The sequence below is a fragment of the Oncorhynchus keta genome, chromosome 35 (genome assembly GCF_023373465.1).
Source record: "Oncorhynchus keta strain PuntledgeMale-10-30-2019 chromosome 35, Oket_V2, whole genome shotgun sequence".
Lineage (NCBI taxonomy): Eukaryota > Metazoa > Chordata > Actinopteri > Salmoniformes > Salmonidae > Oncorhynchus > Oncorhynchus keta.
In genome coordinates this window covers 8,827,960-8,846,590 of record NC_068455.1, presented here as the reverse complement: position 1 = coordinate 8,846,590, position 18,631 = coordinate 8,827,960, and the positions used below count along the sequence as shown (strand labels likewise).

Below are 18,631 nucleotides of genomic sequence, written 5' to 3'. Positions count from 1 at the left end.
CACACACAGCTGAAACATACAGGAACACACTATATATAGACACACTATATACACACACAGCTGAAACACACAGGAACACACTATATATATATATACACACAGCTGAAACACACAGGAACATACTATATATATATATATATATATATATATATATACACAGCTGAAACACACAGGAACATACTAGATATACACACAGCGGAAACATACAGGAACACACTATATATATATATATATATATATATATACATATATATATATATATATATATATATATACACACAGCTGAAACACACAGGAACACACTATATATATATACACACACAGCTGAAACACACAGGAACACACTATATATATATATATACACCGACAATACAAAACATTATGAACACCTACTCCTTCCATCACACAGACTGACCAGGTGAATCCAGGTGAAATATATGATCCTAATTGTTGTCACCTGTTAATTCCACTTCAATCAGTGTAGATGAAGGGGAGGAGTCAGGTTAAAGAAGGATTTTTAAGCCTTGAGACATTGATTGTCTATGTGTGCCATTTAGATGGTGAAGTGCTTTTAAATGGTAGTAGTTTGAACGGGGTATGGTTATAGGTGCCAGCCACACTGGTTTGAGTGTGTCAAGAATTGCAAAGCTGCTGTGTTTTCATGCTCAACAGTTTCCTGTGTGTATCAATAGTGGTCCACCACCCAAAGGACATCCAGCCAACTTGACACAACTTTGGGAAGCATTGGAGTCAACATGGGCCAGCATCCCTGTGGAACGCTTTCAACACCTTGTAGAGTCCATGTCCGACAAATTGAGGCGGTTCTGAGGGAAACCGGGGTGTAGCTAAATATTAGGGTGTTCTTAATGTTTTGTTTACTTATTCTTATTTTTAAGGACTTTTTGTTATACCAGCCCATGATGGGCTGAAAAGGTCCTAATAAAATAAAATCAACAATTTGATAATCGGTGAAGATAACATGAGACATAAGTCAAGTAGAAGACACTTACAGAGATTGTAGATGGCTGGCTGATGTCCTCTAGATTGTAGATGGCTGGCTGATGTCCTCTAGATTGTAGATGGCTGACTGATGTCCTCTAGATTGTAGATGGCTGGCTGATGTCCTCTAGATTGTAGATGGCTGACTGATGTCCTCTATCCAAGACAAAACAGATGAAGGTTACCTGAAGTTATGGAAAACATACTTAGACATGTTCTTTATTAAAAACAGCAGAACAACAGTTATCACATTTAGTTCAGAGAGAAGGTGCTAATTCACCCATGTACCTGTTGAAGGGTTGTTGCTGTGTCCATGTGAGCAGCGCTTTATAGTGGTTTTTATGTGTTAATATTTACCCAGAGAAGGGAGGGCAGAGGGAGGGGCAGAGACTGCTGACCTCATTACCATATTTATCAGGGGAAGGGAGGGCAGAGGGAGGGGCAGAGGCTGCTGGCATCATTACCATATTTATCCAGGGAGGGCACTGTGGTTTAGAATCATTTTGAAACAGTTTACTGACCAACTTTTGGGGGGATTTGATTTGTTTGTGAATTTAAAAACAAGTTGTTAAGAAAATAGCCTTGTTTCTGCTTGATTTACAAGTGAACCAGTTGACAGGACAGTAGTCTATCTCAGAGCCTTACCCCAAATCCATCTCCTTCACAGGAGGTTGGTGGCACCTTAAATGGGGAGGACGGGTTTGTGGTAATGGCTGGAGCTGAGTGAGACATGTTTTCCATGTGTTTAATGCCATTCCATTTGATCCGTTCCAGACATTATAATGAGTCGTCCTCCCCTCATCAGCCTCAACTGATCTCCTTAATGCTGTGCGTCAAGCAGAGATGCATTGGGCACCATTTACACCGTTTTTGGTAGAACTCTGCCGGGATTCAAACACCCAACATTCTAATCTCAGGGTGGACACTACAAGGCCACCGAGTTGGTGGACAAGTGATAACCTGCATTTGAGGATAACGTAATAATGTTTTACAACTTATTTTCCATTATGGTCCCCTGTATGTACAGTGGGGCAAAAACGTATTTAGTCAGCCACCAATTGTGCAAGTTCTCCCACTTAAAAAGATGAGAAAGGCCTGCAATATTCATCATGGGTACACTTCAACTATGACAGACAAAACGAGAAAAAAAATCCAGAAAATCACATTGTATTATTTTTTATGAATTTGTCAAATTATGGTGGAAAATAAGTATTTGGTCACCTGCAAACAAGCAAGATTTCTGGCTCTCACAGACCTGTAACTTCTTCTTTAAGAGGCTCCTCTGTCCTCCACTCGTTACCTGTATTGATGGCACCTGTTTGAACTTGTCATCAGTATAAAAGACATATCAGTACTGGGAGCTGTCTATATTGTGGCCAGGTTGGTCACCTGGTCTCCACATGTTCCCTGTGTCCAGCAAAAGAGGGGGCTCCGCAGTAGTGGGGGATATACTGTTGAGTCAAATCGCCTGCCTGCTTGAAGCCAACCTTGTGTGGCAGAGCCAGGCTTTTCCTCTGCCTGCTCTCATCGATTCAGGCGCCGACGAGAGCTTTCTGGACCGAGGGGTCGTTATTCAGTTGGTCCTGGACACTGTTTCACTCAGTTCACCTCTGGATGCCAACACTCTCAATGGAAAGCTACTCTTCCGTGTTTTGGAGAGAACTGTTCCTGTTATCCTGCGTCTCCCTGGAAATCACCAGGAAAAGATCAGTTTCCACATCATCAACTGTTCTCACTCACTTCTGTGTCATTCATGGTTAAAGCTACACAGCCCACAGGTTGACTGGCCCACAAGTAACTACTTGGAGTACTGTTTAAGGGAATTTTTTTTATCTATAATGACTAATTATGTATACATTTCAATCAGGATGTACTAATCAGAATACTATTAAGTTACTGTATATGTACTAATCAGAATACTAAATGTTGGCCGCCCCCAGGTGGTGAGGGGAGGTAACAACATCTCCACCCCGCTGATCCTCAACCCTGGGGCCCCACAAGGATGCGTTCTGAGCCCTCTCCTCTACTCCCTAGTGTGGTGTCAGGAAAATAACCTCACACTCAACGTCAACAAAACAAAGGGGATGATTGTGGACTTCGGGAAACAGCAGAGGGAGCACCCCCCTATCCACATCGACGGGACAGTAGTGGAGAGGGTAGTAAGTTTTAAGTTCCTCGGCATACACATCACGGACAAACTGAATTGGTCCACCCACACAGACAGCGTCGTGAAGAAGGCACAGCAGCACCTCTTCAACCTCAGCAGGCTGAAGAAATTCGGCTTGTCAACAAAAGCACTCACAAACTTCTACAGATGCACAATCGAGAGCATCCTGTCGGGCTGTATCACCGCCTGGTACGGCAACTGCTCCGCCCACAACCGTAAGGCTCTCCAGGGGGTAGTGAGGTCTGCACAACGCATCACCGGGGGCAAACTACCTGCCCTCCAGGACACCTACACCACCCGATGTCACAGGAAGGCCATAAAGATCATCAAGGACAACAACCGACCGAGCCACTGCCTCTTCACCCCGCTATCATCCAGAAGGCGAGGTCAGTACAGGTGCATCAAAGCAGGGAGACTGAAAAACAGCTTCTATCTCAAGGCCATCAGACTGTTAAACAGCCACCACTAACATTGAGTGGCTGCTGCCAACACACTGACTCAACTCAAGCCATTTTAATAATGGAAATTGATGGAAATTGATGTAAAAATATATCACTAGCCACTTTAAACAATGCTACTAAATAATGTTATAATGTTTACATACCCTATATTACTCATCTCATATGTATATGTATATACTGTACTCTTTATCATCTACTGCATCTTTATGTAATACATGTATCACTAGCCACTTTAAACTATGCCACTTTGTTTACATACCCTACATTACTCATCTCATATGTATATACTGTACTCGATACCATCTACTAAATCTTGTAACATTTTGATTTGATTTGATTTGAGTCAAAGCTAAACTCCACATCGCATGTCACCCTAGGAGCTAGGGCAGGGCAGAAAGGAGCAACCAAACAATCGTCAGAATCTTGAGGAAATATATGGCAGCCAACCACAAAGATTGGGACCTTAAACTCCCATTGGTACTGATGGCGATCAGAGTCGCACACAACAGGTCAACAGGTCAACAGGTCAACGGGTCAACAGGTCAACAGGTCAACAGGGAAAAACCCTCTTCGAGACGGGCAAATAACACTTCCACTGCATCTCCAACCACCGCAGCCACCACCTACACGGCTCATCAATACGTGACCGACCTGCGGAACCATCTCCAGACTACCTTTGCGTATGCTCAAGGACAGTTGGGAAAAAGAAGTGCAGAAGTTGACAAGACCTATTACCACAAAAAGGCCTCACACCAGGTGTTCGAGTTTGGGGATAAGGTGTGGTACACCAAACTCGCGGGCGTCGCAACAAAGTTCCTGGACGGAGCCAAACGAGATTGTGGTAAAGCTATCACCTGTAGCTTACCAGATCAGAATCAGCAAAGGTCGACATAACGCCACATTAACGGGGGTCTGCAGTCACTAACTGTTAACCCTGTGTTGATACCAACATGTTAGTCACTAACTGTTAACCCTGTGTTGATACCAACATGTTAGTCACTAACTGTTAACCCTGTGTTGATACCAACATGTTACAGTCACTAACTGTTAACCCTGTGTTGATACCAACATGTTACAGTCACTAACTGTTAACCCTGTAATGATACCAACATGTTACAGTCACTAAATGTTAACCCTGTAATGATACCAACATGTTACAGTCACTAACTGTTAACCCTGTAATGATACCAACATGTTACAGTCACTAACTGTTAACCCTGTAATGATACCAACATGTTACAGTCACTAAATGTTAACCCTGTAATGATACCAACATGTTACAGTCACTAACTGTTAACCCTGTAATGATACCAACATGTTACAGTCACTAACTGTTAACCCTGTGTTGATACCAACATGTTACAGTCACTAACTGTTAACCCTGTAATGATACCAACATGTTACAGTCACTAACAGTTAACCCTGTAATGATACCAACATGTTACAGTCACTAACTGTTAACCCTGTGTTGATACCAACATGTTACAGTCACTAACTGTTAACCCTGTGTTGATACCAACATGTTACAGTCACTAACAGTTAACCCTGTGTTGATACCAACATGTTACAGTCACTAACTGTTAACCCTGTGTTGATACCAACATGTTACAGTCACTAACTGTTAACCCTGTGTTGATACCAATATGTTACAGTCACTAACTGTTAACCCTGTGTTGCTACCAACATGCTAGTCACTAACAGTTAACCCTGTGCTGCTACCAACATGCTAGTCACTAACTGTTAACCCTGTGTTGATACCAACATGCTACAGTCACTAACTGTTAACCCTGTGTTGATACCAACATGTTACAGTCACTAACCATTAACCCTGTGGTGATACCAACATGTTAGTCACTAACCATTAACCCTGTGTTGATACCAACATGTTACAGTCACTAACCATTAACCCTGTGTTGATACCAATATGTTACAGTCACTAACCATCAACATGTTACATTAGTAGTGTGTAAGAGGGTTTAGGTAAATAAATAAATATATATTTGATTTAGAATATGTATTAAAACTTCACTAGGGTAGGGGGCAGCATTCGGAATTTTGGATGTAGAGCGTTCCCAAATTAAACTGCCTGCTACTCAGGCCCAGAAGCTATGATATGCATATAATTAGTAGATTTGGATAGGAAACACTCTGAAGTTTCCGAAACTGTTGCATAATGTCTGTGAGTATAACAGAACTGATATGGCAGGTGAAAACCTGAGGAAAATCCAACCAGGAAGTACTATTATTTTGAAAGGCTGTCCACCAGACAAAGACTTAGGACCCAGTTAACAATTTATATGGCTTCTTCTACATGTGGCCAGTCTTTGTTTCTGGCTTTTACTCTGAAAAATGAAGGAGATACAGCACTTTCAATGAGAGGAAATCTCCAGACATGCGCGTGATCGGGAACGCGCCTTTCTTGTTTATCCTTTTCTATTGATGAAGCTTTTGTCCGGTTGAAATAGAATTGATTATTTATGACAAAAACAACCTCAGGATTGATTTTATGCACCATTTGACATGTTTCTACTAACTTTTATTGTACTCTTTTTGCTTTTTGTCTTGATGTTGAGAGCACGCATTATGCCTTTGGATTTCTGAACAAAACGCACATTTTATTGTCTAACATGGAGACCTGGGAGTGCCACCAGATGAAGATCATCAAAGGTAAGTGATTAATTTTAACGCTATTTCTGACTTTTCTGACTTTTGTCACACCTTGCTTGGAAAATGGCTGTATGGTTTTTGTGGCTAGGTGCTGACCTAACATAATCGGTTGATGTGCTTTCGCCAAAAAGCCTTTTTGAAATCTCACACAGCGCTTGCATTAAGGAGAAGTTTATCTTTAATCGTTTGTTAAACAGAAATATCATTCATCAATGTTTTATGATGAGTAATTCTGTAATTTGATGTGTCTCTGCATTTTCACTGGATGTTTGTTTGAGACAATGATTACATAGATGATACATAGAGCGACAATTTCAACTGAGGTTTTTGGACATAAAGATTAACTTTATCTAACAAAACACACATTTATTGTGTAACATTAAGTCCTGTGAGTGCCATCTGATGAAGATCATCAAAGGTTAGTGATTAATTTAATTGCTATTTCTGAGTTTTTTTTTTTGGCTTGGAAAATGGCTGTATGGTTTTCTGTGACTAGGCGCTGACCTAACAATCGCAAGGTATGCTTTCGCCATAAAGCCTTTTTTTGAAATCGGACACGGTGGTTGGATTTACAAGAAGTTCTTCTTTAAAATGGTGTAAAATACTTGTATGTTTGAGGAATTTTATTTATGGGATTTCTGTTTTGAATTTGGCACCCTGCAATTTCACTGGCTGTTGTCGAGGTGGGACACCAGAGAGGTTAAAGGTGTTATTGATTTCCTTATGTACCCCCTTCAGTGTGAGAGTCCAGTTCAGTGTATGAATTTTGACAAATGAGGAAACTCTGGGGTCTCTTCCAATATGTTCTCACACCAGGGTTTTATAGTAACAAATTACAAATGAAGTAACTTTAATCAGCCCAGATGACATTAACCAAATGTCATCCGATAACAGTTAATTACATATTAATGAGATGTAACCTTAGAAATGGCAGATCTTTGAACGCAGTACTGAGCCATGCTGCTCAAACGTCAACTTTCAGTTGTTCATTTTCCTTTTTTTTTAAATATATTTAGAAATCTTCAAAACTTCTTGGTTGCTTTCCACAGTTTTTAAACCAAAAAAGTCAGACAACTGCATCCTCCCACATTACATCAGGATCTGTGTGTTAAAATGACATGTTTAATCAGTCAACACAGCTCCTTCCTGTTCCCCGAGCACTGGGACGACACTCCTTCCTGTTCCCCGAGCACTGGGACGACACATATAACACATTAACTGCTTACTTAGCTAAACCTCAAGTTTCAGTGGAAATGAGGACACTAAAATCTACCGGTCTGTCTTTGCATATTGATCAATGTGTTTTGCAAACTACATTTAGAATATTTGGACAAGCGATCATCCAACTCATGAAATAATCAGATTTCTCTTGGATCCGTCCATTGAAGTCTTTGTCATACAAGGCTGGGCCGGTTATTCAAATGACCATTTAACCTTTTACTGGCCATAATCTGTTTTGGTGGCTGCATTTAGTAGGAGACTGTTCTGATAAGGCTGGGCCAGTTATTCAAATGAACATTTCATATTTTACTGGCCACAATCTGCTTGGTGGCTGGGTGTAGTGAGCCTATTAGTGAGTGTTGGGAAAGCTTTCCCTGGAACCTGACAGCTGACCTTTTAGCAGTGATGCCATTGTAACAGAATTAAGAACGTACCATAAACTCCCTCCACAACTAGCTTGAAATGTTGCAGATGTAGCAATCCAATCGGTACCTTCTGGGTGGCTCAAACCATTGGAACGTTGTCAATGAGGGAGGTGACTTTAGTGTTAGCAAAGCAGAGGACCCAAATTCGAGACAGAAATGTGACATATCGAGGAAGTGGTACTCGCTAAGCAAGCAATGTGACCCGTAACATCAGTGGTTCCGTACTCCTTCAAACATTCAATCTCCAGTTGTGTACCCCCTCGAACACCAGGGTCAGCTGTACCCCCTCGAACACCAGGGTCAGCTGTACCCCCTGACCCTGGTGTTCGAGGGGGTACAGCTGACCCTGGCAAAAAAACAACATTTGAGAGTACGCTGACCCTGGTGTTGTCATTTTTGCCATCATTAAATGATAAGGGCACAAATAAAAGTATTATGATAATCAATCATTTTGCTCTTTACTTAGCCATCTTACATATAAAACCTTGTTTGTTAATCAAAATTGTGAATAACTCACAACATATTAATGAGAAGGGTGTGCTTGAAAGGATGCACATAACTCTGCAATGTTGTGTTGTATTGGAGAGAGTCTCAGTCTTAAATCATTTCCCACACACGGTCTGTGCCTGTATTTAGTTTTCATGCTAGTGAGGGCCGAGAATCCACTCTCACATAGGTACGTGGTTGCAAAGGTGGCTTAACAGCGCAATTTGCCAAGGCTAGAAACTCTGAGCTCAGCCCAATCCAGAAATCTGGCTGTGGCTTCAGATTCAATTCAATTCTCACAGAACCACTTGTTGCAAGTTCGATGAGAATCTCTTGTTCAGATATTGGTAAGTGTACCGGAGGCAGGACATGAAAGGGATAACGAATCCAGTTGTTTGTGTCATCCGTTTCAGGAAAGTACCTGCGTAAATTCACACCCAACTCAGGTGCGTCACTATACCACATTTGACATTGTCCGTCAGCTTGAGATCATTTGCACACAAAATCATACAATGATGGAAAGACGTGTGTTGTCCTTGTTAATGCAGACAGAGAAGAGCTCCACCTTCTGAATCCTAGCCTCAATTTTGTTTATGAGTTGCAGAGAGTCCCTGTAATCCTAGATTCAGATCATTCAGGCGAGAAAAAACATCACCCAGATAGGCCAGTCGTGTGAGAAACTCATCAAACAAGCGGTCAGACAACCGACAATTATGGTCAGTAAAGAAAACTTTAAGCCCCGTCTCTCAATTTAAAAAAAAACATGTCAATACTTTTCCCCTTCGTAACCTGCGCACGTCTGTATGTTGTAAAAGCGTTACATGGTCGCTGCCCATATTGCCACGATCGTCGTATGGAGTAGACCAAAGCGCAGCGTGGTGTGAATCCATTCTTCTTTATTTAATGAAGAACACGAAGAACACTTAAACAAATAACAACAAAACGACCGTGGCGCCATGACAACGAGTGCAGACGCAGGCAACTACACATAGACAATAACCCACAAACTACAATACAACACAGGCTACCTAAATATGGTTCCCAATCAGAGACGAAGACAAACACCTGCCACTGATTGGGAACCATATCAGGCCAAAACACATAGAAATAGACAAACTAGACATACGACATAGAATGCACACTCCTATCACACCCTGACCAAACAAAACATAGAAACAAACAACGCAAATCATGGTCAGAGTGTGACAAATATCATTGTATAATGCATAAAATACTCAAGAGTTCAGGGGCCTTGCTTTAACAAAGTTAACCATTTTCACTGTAGTGTCCAAAACGTATTTCAAGCTGTCAGGCATTCCCGTGGCAGCATGAGCCTCTCGGTGGATGCTGCACTGTACCCAAGTGGTGTCAGGAGCAACTGCTTGCATGCGCGTTACCACTCCACTATGTCTCCCTGTCATGGCTTTTGCGCCATCAGTACAGATACCAACACATGTAGAACACCAAAGTCCATTTAATGTCACAAAACTGTCCAGTACTTTATAAATATCCTCTCTTGTTGTCCTGGTTTCCAGAAGATTATGTCTTCCTTAATTGACCCCCATAAACGTAACGGACATATACCAGGAGCTGTGCCAGGCCCGCCATGTCTGTTGACTCATCCAGCTGTAACAGACATATACCAGGAGCTGTGCCAGGCCCCCCACGTCTGTTGACTCATCCAGCTGTAACAGACATATACCAGGAGCTGTGCCAGGCCTGTTGACTCATCCAGCTGTAACAGACATATACCAGGAGCTGTGCCAGGCCTGTTGACTCATCCAGCTGTAACAGACATACACCAGGAGCTGTGACAGACCCTCCACGCCTGTTGACTCATCCAGCTGTAACAGACATATACCAGGAGCTGTGCCAGGCCTGTTGACTCATCCAGCTGTAACAGACATATACCAGGAGCTGTGCCAGGCCTGTTGACTCATCCAGCTGTAACAGACATATACCAGGAGCTGTGGCAGGCCAGCCACGTCTGTTGACTCATCCAGCTGTAACAGACATATACCAGGAGCTGTGCCAGGCCTGTTGACTCATCCAGCTGTAACAGACATATACCAGGAGCTGTGGCAGGCCCACCACGTCTGTTGACTCATCCAGCTGCAACAGACATATACCAGGAGCTGTGCCAGGCCTGTTGACTCATCCAGCTGTAACAGACATATACCAGGAGCTGTGCCAGGCCTGTTGACTCATCCAGCTGTAACAGACATATACCAGGAGCTGTGCCTGGCCTGTTGACTCATCCAGCTGTAACAGACATATACCAGGAGCTGTGCCTGGCCTGTTGACTCATCCAGCTGTAACAGACATATACCAGGAGCTGTGCCAGGCCTGTTGACTCATCCAGCTGTAACAGACATATACCAGGAGCTGTGCCAGGCCTGTTGACTCATCCAGCTGTAACAGACATATACCAGGAGCTGTGCCAGGCCTGTTGACTCATCCAGCTGTAACAGACATATACCAGGAGCTGTGCCAGGCCTGTTGACTCATCCAGCTGTAACAGACATATACCAGGAGCTGTGACAGGCCTGTTGACTCATCCAGCTGTAACAGACATATACCAGGAGCTGTGCCAGGCCTGTTGACTCATCCAACTGTAACGCATAGAATTCACTGGCTTGATGCAAATGAGTAATTGTTTCATAACATCTCCTGCCATGTCACTGATGCATCGTGAAACAGTGTTGTTTGATGAAGGCATTGTCTGTCAGTTTTTTGGGCCTTTTTACCCAGCATAGTCCTAGCCATATCATCTACAGGTACGGGAAGAATTAATATGTAGACACTGGTACAGTGATGGAGGTGGTTAATATGTAGACACTGGTACAGTGATGGAGGTAGTTAATATGTAGACACTGGTACAGGGAGGTAGTTACAGTGACACTGGTACAGTGATGGAGGTTTAATATGTAGACACTGGTACAGTGATGGAGGTAGTTAATATGTAGACACTGGTACAGTGATGGAGGTAGTTAATATGTAGACACTGGTACAGTGATGGAGGTAGTTAATATGTAGACACTGGTACAGTGATGGAGGTAGTTAATATGTAGACACTGGTACAGTGATGGAGGTAGTTAATATGTAGACACTGGTACAGTGATGGAGGTAGTTAGGTAGTATGTAGACACTGGTACAGTGATGGAGGTAGTTAATATGTAGACACTGGTACAGTGATGGAGGTAGTTAATATGTAGACACTGGTACAGTGATGGAGGTAGTGGTAGACACTGGTACAGTGATGGAGATAGTTAATATGTAGACACTGGTACAGTGATGGAGGTAGTTAATATGTAGACACTGGTACAGTGAGGTGGATGTAGACACTGGTACAGTTAGTTAATATGTAGACACTGGTACAGTGATGGAGGTAGTTAATATGTAGACACTGGTACAGTGATGGAGGTAGTTAATATGTAGACACTGGTACAGGAGGTGATGGAGACACTGGTAGTGATGGAATTAATGTAGACACTGGTACAGTGATGGAGGTAGTTAATATGTAGACACTGGTACAGTGATGGAGGTAGTTAATATGTAGACACTGGTACAGTGATGGAGAGGACACTGGTACAGTGATGGAGGTAGTTAATATGTAGACACTGGTACAGTGATGGAGGTAGTTAATATGTAGACACTGGTACAGTGATGGAGGTAGTTAATATGTAGACACTGGTACAGTGATGGAGGTTAGTTAATATGTAGACACTGGTACAGTGATGGAGGACACTGGTACAGTGATGGAGGTAGTTAATATGTAGACACTGGTACAGTGATGGAGGTAGTTAATATGTAGACACTGGTACAGTGATGGAGGTAGTTAATATGTAGACACTGGTACAGTGATGGAGGTAGTTAATATGTAGACACTGGTACAGTGATGGAGGTAGTTAATATGTAGACACTGGTACAGTGATGGAGGTAGTTAATATGTAGACACTGGTACAGTGATGGAGGTAGTTAATATGTAGACACTTACAGTGATGGAGGTGTTAATATGTAGACACTGGTACAGTGATGGAGGTAGTTAATATGTAGACACTGGTACAGTGATGGAGGTAGTTAATATGTAGACACTGGTACAGTGATGTAGATGGAGGTAGTTAATATGTAGACACTGGTACAGTGATGGAGGTAGTTAATATGTAGACACTGGTACAGTGATGGAGGTAGTTAATATGTAGACACTGGTACAGTGATGGAGGTAGTTAATATGTAGACACTGGTACAGTGATGGAGGTAGTTAATATGTAGACACTGGTACAGTGATGGATGGAGACACTGGTACAGTGATGGAGGTATATGTAGACACTGGTACAGTGATGGAGGTAGTTAATATGTAGACACTGGTACAGTGATGGAGGTAGTTAATATGTAGACACTGGTACAGTGATGGAGGTAGTTAGTTAATATGTAGACACTGGTACAGTGATGGAGGTAGTTAATATGTAGACACTGGTACAGTGATGGAGGTAGTTAATATGTAGACACTGGTACAGTGATGGAGGTAGTTAATATGTAGACACTGGTACAGTGATGGAGGTAGTTAATATGTAGACACTGGTACAGTGATGGAGGTAGTTAATATGTAGACACTGGTACAGTGATGGAGGTAGTTAATATGTAGACACTGGTACAGTGATGGAGGTAGTTAATATGTAGACACTGGTACAGTGATGGAGGTAGTTAATATGTAGACACTGGTACAGTGATGGAGGTAGTTAATATGTAGACACTGGTACAGTGATGGAGGTAGTTAATATGTAGACACTGGTACAGTGATGGAGGTAGTTAATATGTAGACACTGGTACAGTGATGGAGGTAGTTAATATGTAGACACTGGTACAGTGATGGAGGTAGTTAATATGTAGACACTGGTACAGTGATGGAGGTAGTTAATATGTAGACACTGGTACAGTGATGGAGGTAGTTAATATGTAGACACTGGTACAGTGATGGAGGTAGTTAATATGTAGACACTGGTACAGTGATGGAGGTAGTTAATATGTAGACACTGGTACAGTGATGGAGGTAGTTAATATGTAGACACTGGTACAGTGATGGAGGTAGTTAATATGTAGACACTGGTACAGTGATGGAGGTAGTTAATATGTAGACACTGGTACAGTGATGGAGGTAGTTAATATGTAGACACTGGTACAGTGATGGAGGTAGTTACATATGTAGACACTGGTACAGTGATGGAGGTAGTTAATATGTGTAGACACTGGTACAGTGATGGAGGTAGTTAATATGTAGACACTGGTACAGTGATGGAGGTAGTTAATATGTAGACACTGGTACAGTGATGGAGGTAGTTAATATGTAGACACTGGTACAGTGATGGAGGTAGTTAATATGTAGACACTGGTACAGTGATGGAGGTAGTTAATATGTAGACACTGGTACAGTGATGGAGGTAGTTAATATGTAGACACTGGTACAGTGATGGAGGTAGTTAGTTAATATGTAGACACTGGTACAGTGATGGAGGTAGTTAATATGTAGACACTGGTACAGTGATGGAGGTAGTTAATATGTAGACACTGGTACAGTGATGGAGGTAGACACTTAATGGATGTTAGAGACACTGGTACAGTGATGGAGGTAGTTAATATGTAGACACTGGTACAGTGATGGAGGTAGTTTAATATGTAGACACTGGTACAGTGATGGAGGTAGTTAATATGTAGACACTGGTATGATGGAGGTAGAATATGTAGACACTGGGAGATACAGTGACACTGGTACAGTGATGGAGTTTAATATGTAGACACTGGTACAGTGATGGAGGTAGTTAATATGTAGACACTGGTACAGTGATGGAGGTAGTTAATATGTAGACACTGGTACAGTGATGGAGTGATGGAGACACTGGTAGTGATGGAGGTAGTTAATATGTAGACACTGGTACAGTGATGGAGGTAGTTAATATGTAGACACTGGTACAGTGATGGAGGTAGTTAATATGTAGACACTGGTAATGGAGGTAGTTAGTAGACACTGGTACAGTGATGGAGGACACACTGGTAGTTGGAATATGTAGACACTGGTACAGTGATGGAGGTAGTTAATATGTAGACACTGGTACAGTGATGGAGGTAGTTAATATGTAGACACTGGTACAGTGATGGAGGTAGTTAATATGTAGACACTGGTACAGTGATGGAGGTAGTTAATATGTAGACACTGGTACAGTGATGGAGGTAGTTAATATGTAGACACTGGTACAGTGATGGAGGTAGTTAATATGTAGACACTGGTACAGTGATGGAGGTAGTTAATATGTAGACACTGGTACAGTGATGGAGGTAGTTAATATGTAGACACTGGTACAGTGATGGAGGTAGTTATGGAGTGATGGAGGTAGTTAATATGTAGACACTGGTACAGTGATGGAGGTAGTTAATATGTAGACACTGGTACAGTGATGGAGGTAGTTAATATGTAGACACTGGTACAGTGGTATGATGGAGGTAGTTAATATGTAGACACTGGTACAGTGATGGAGGTAGTTAATATGTAGACACTGGTACAGTGATGGAGGTAGTTAATATGTAGACACTGGTACAGTGATGGAGGTAGTTAATATGTAGACACTGGTACAGTGATGGAGGTAGTTAATATGTAGACACTGGTACACTGTGATGGAGGTAGTTAATATGTAGACACTGGTAGTGATATGTAGACACTGGTACAGTGATGGAGGTAGTTAATATGTAGACACTGGTACAGTGATGGAGGTAGTTAATATGTAGACACTGGTACACTGGTGATGGAGGTAGTTAATATGTAGACACTGGTACAGTGATGGAGGTAGTTAATATGTAGACACTGGTACAGTGATGGAGGTAGTTAGTGTAGACACTGGTAGTGATGGAGGTAGTTAATATGTAGACACTGGTACAGTGATGGAGGTAGTTAATATGTAGACACTGGTACAGTGATGGAGGTAGTTAATATGTAGACACTGGTACAGTGATGGAGAGTTAATATGTAGACACTGGTAATATGTAGACACTGGTACAGTGATGGAGGTAGTTAATATGTAGACACTGGTACAGTGATGGAGGTAGTTAATATGTAGACACTGGTACAGTGATGGAGGTAGTTAATATGTAGACACTGGTACAGTGATGGAGGTAATATGTGGTAATGATGTAGACACTGGTACAGTGATGGAGGTAGTTAATATGTAGACACTGGTACAGTGATGGAGGTAGTTAATATGTAGACACTGGTACAGTGATGGAGGTAGTTAATATGTAGACACTGGTACAGTGATGGAGGTAGTTAATATGTAGACACTGGTACAGTGATGGAGTGACACTGGAGTGATGGAGGTAGTTAATATGTAGACACTGGTACAGTGATGGAGGTAGTTAATATGTAGACACTGGTACAGTGATGGAGGTAGTTAATATGTAGACACTGGTACAGTGATGGAGGTAGTTAATATGTAGACACTGGTACAGTGATGGAGGTAGTTAATATGTAGACACTGGTACAGTGATGGAGGTAGTTAATATGTAGACACTGGTAGGGTGATGGAGGTAGTTAATATGTAGACACTGGTACAGTGATGGAGGTAGTTAATATGTAGACACTGGTACAGTGATGGAGGTAGTTAATATGTAGACACTGGTACAGTGATGGAGGTAGTTAATATGTAGACACTGGTACAGTGATGGAGGTAGTTAATATGTAGACACTGGTACAGTGATGGAGGTAGTTGGAGGTGTTAGACACTGGTACAGTGATGGAGGTAGTTAATATGTAGACACTGGTACAGTGATGGAGGTAGTTAATATGTAGACACTGGTACAGTGATGGAGGTAGTTAATATGTAGACACTGGTACAGTGATGGAGGTAGTTAATATGTAGACACTGGTACAGTGATGGAGGTAGTTAATATGTAGACACTGGTACAGTGATGGAGGTAGTTAATATGTAGACACTGGTACAGTGATGGAGGTAGTTAATATGTAGACACTGGTACAGTGATGGAGGTAGTTAATATGTAGACACTGGTACAGTGATGGAGGTAGTTAATATGTAGACACTGGTAGGTGATGGACACTGGTGAATATGTGGACACTGGTACAGTGATGGAGGTAGTTAATATGTAGACACTGGTACAGTGATGGAGGTAGTTAATATGTAGACACTGGTACAGTGATGGAGGTAGTTAATATGTAGACACTGGTACAGTGATGGAGGTAGTTAATATGTAGACACTGGTACAGTGATGGAGGTAGTTAATATGTAGACACTGGTACAGTGATGGAGGTAGTTAATATGTAGACACTGGTACAGTGATGGAGGTAGTTAATATGTAGACACTGGTACAGTGATGGAGGTAGTTAATATGTAGACACTGGTACAGTGATGGATGTAGTTAATATGTAGACACTGGTACAGTGATGGAGGTAGTTAATATGTAGACACTGGTACAGTGATGGAGGTAGTTAATATGTAGACACTGGTACAGTGATGGAGGTAGTTAATATGTAGACACTGGTACAGTGATGGAGGTAGTTAATATGTAGACACTGGTACAGTGATGGAGGTAGTTAATATGTAGACACTGGTACAGTGATGGAGGTAGTTAATATGTAGACACTGGTACAGTGATGGAGGTGGTTAATATGTAGACACTGGTACAGTGATGGAGGTAGTTAATATGTAGACACTGGTACAGTGATGGACACTGGTACAGTGATGGAGGTAGTTATATGTAGACACTGGTACAGTGATGGAGGTAGTTAATATGTAGACACTGGTACAGTGATGGAGGTAGTTAATATGTAGACACTGGTACAGTGATGGAGACACTGGTAGTTAATATGTAGACACTGGTACAGTGATGGAGGTAGTTAATATGTAGACACTGGTACAGTGATGGAGGTAGTTAATATGTAGAGACACTGGTACAGTGATGGAGGTAGTTAATATGTAGACACTGGTACAGTGATGGAGGTAGTTGGTATATGTAGAGACACTGGTACAGTGATGGAGGTAGTTAATATGTAGACACTGGTACAGTGATGGAGGTAGTTAATATGTAGACACTGGTACAGTGATGGAGGTAGTTAATATGTAGACACTGGTACAGTGATGGAGGTAGTTACACTGGTACAGTGATGGAGGTAGTTAATATGTAGACACTGGTACAGTGATGGAGGTAGTTAATATGTAGACACTGGTACAGTGATGGAGGTAGTTAATATGTAGACACTGGTACAGTGATGGAGGTAGTTAATATGTAGACACTGGTACAGTGATGGAGGTAGTTAATATGTAGACACTGGTACAGTGATGGAGGTAGTTAATATGTAGACACTGGTACAGTGATGGAGGTAGTTAATATGTAGACACTGGTACAGTGATGGAGGTAGTTAATATGTAGACACTGGTACAGTGATGGAGGTAGTTAATATGTAGACACTGGTACAGTGATGGAGGTAGTTAATATGTAGACACTGGTACAGTGATGGAGGTAGTTAATATGTAGACACTGGTACAGTGATGGAGGTAGTTAATATGTAGACACTGGTACAGTGATGGAGGTAGTTAATATGTAGACACTGGTACAGTGATGGAGGTAGTTAATATGTAGACACTGGTACAGTGATGGAGGTAGTTAATATGTAGACACTGGTACAGTGATGGAGGTAGTTGGTACAGTGATGGAGGTAGACACTGGTACAGTGATGGAGGTAGTTAATATGTAGACACTGGTACAGTGATGGAGGTAGTTAATATGTAGACACTGGTACAGTGATGGAGGTAGTTAAATATGTAGACACTGGTACAGTGATGGAGGTAGTTAATATGTAGACACTGGTACAGTGATGGAGGTAGTTAATATGTAGACACTGGTACAGTGATGGAGGTAGTTAATATGTAGACACTGGTGATGGAGATAGTTAATAGTGATGGAGATAGTTAATATGTAGACACTGGTGATGGAGTGATGGACACTGGTACAGTGATGGAGGTAATATGTAGACACTGGTACAGTGATGGAGGTAGTTAATATGTAGACACTGGTACAGTGATGGAGGTAGTTAATATGTAGACACTGGTACAGTGATGGAGGTAGTTAATATGTAGACACTGGTACAGTGATGGAGGTAGTTAATATGTAGACACTGGTACAGTGATGGAGGTAGTTAATATGTA

The 18,631-nt window shown here is 41.8% G+C and overlaps 1 protein-coding gene across 1 annotated transcript in view; it reads right to left on the bottom strand.

Moving 5' to 3' along the window:
* Nucleotides 1-9,305: 9,305 nt before the first annotated feature.
* The window catches only part of LOC127915813 (uncharacterized), a 72,035-nt gene continuing 62,709 nt past the window's right edge, over nucleotides 9,306-18,631 (bottom strand). The window contains exon 2 of the mRNA XM_052496299.1: nucleotides 9,306-10,938. The gene's annotated coding sequence lies outside the window, so the exon portion shown is untranslated. The remainder of the gene's footprint in view (nucleotides 10,939-18,631) is intronic.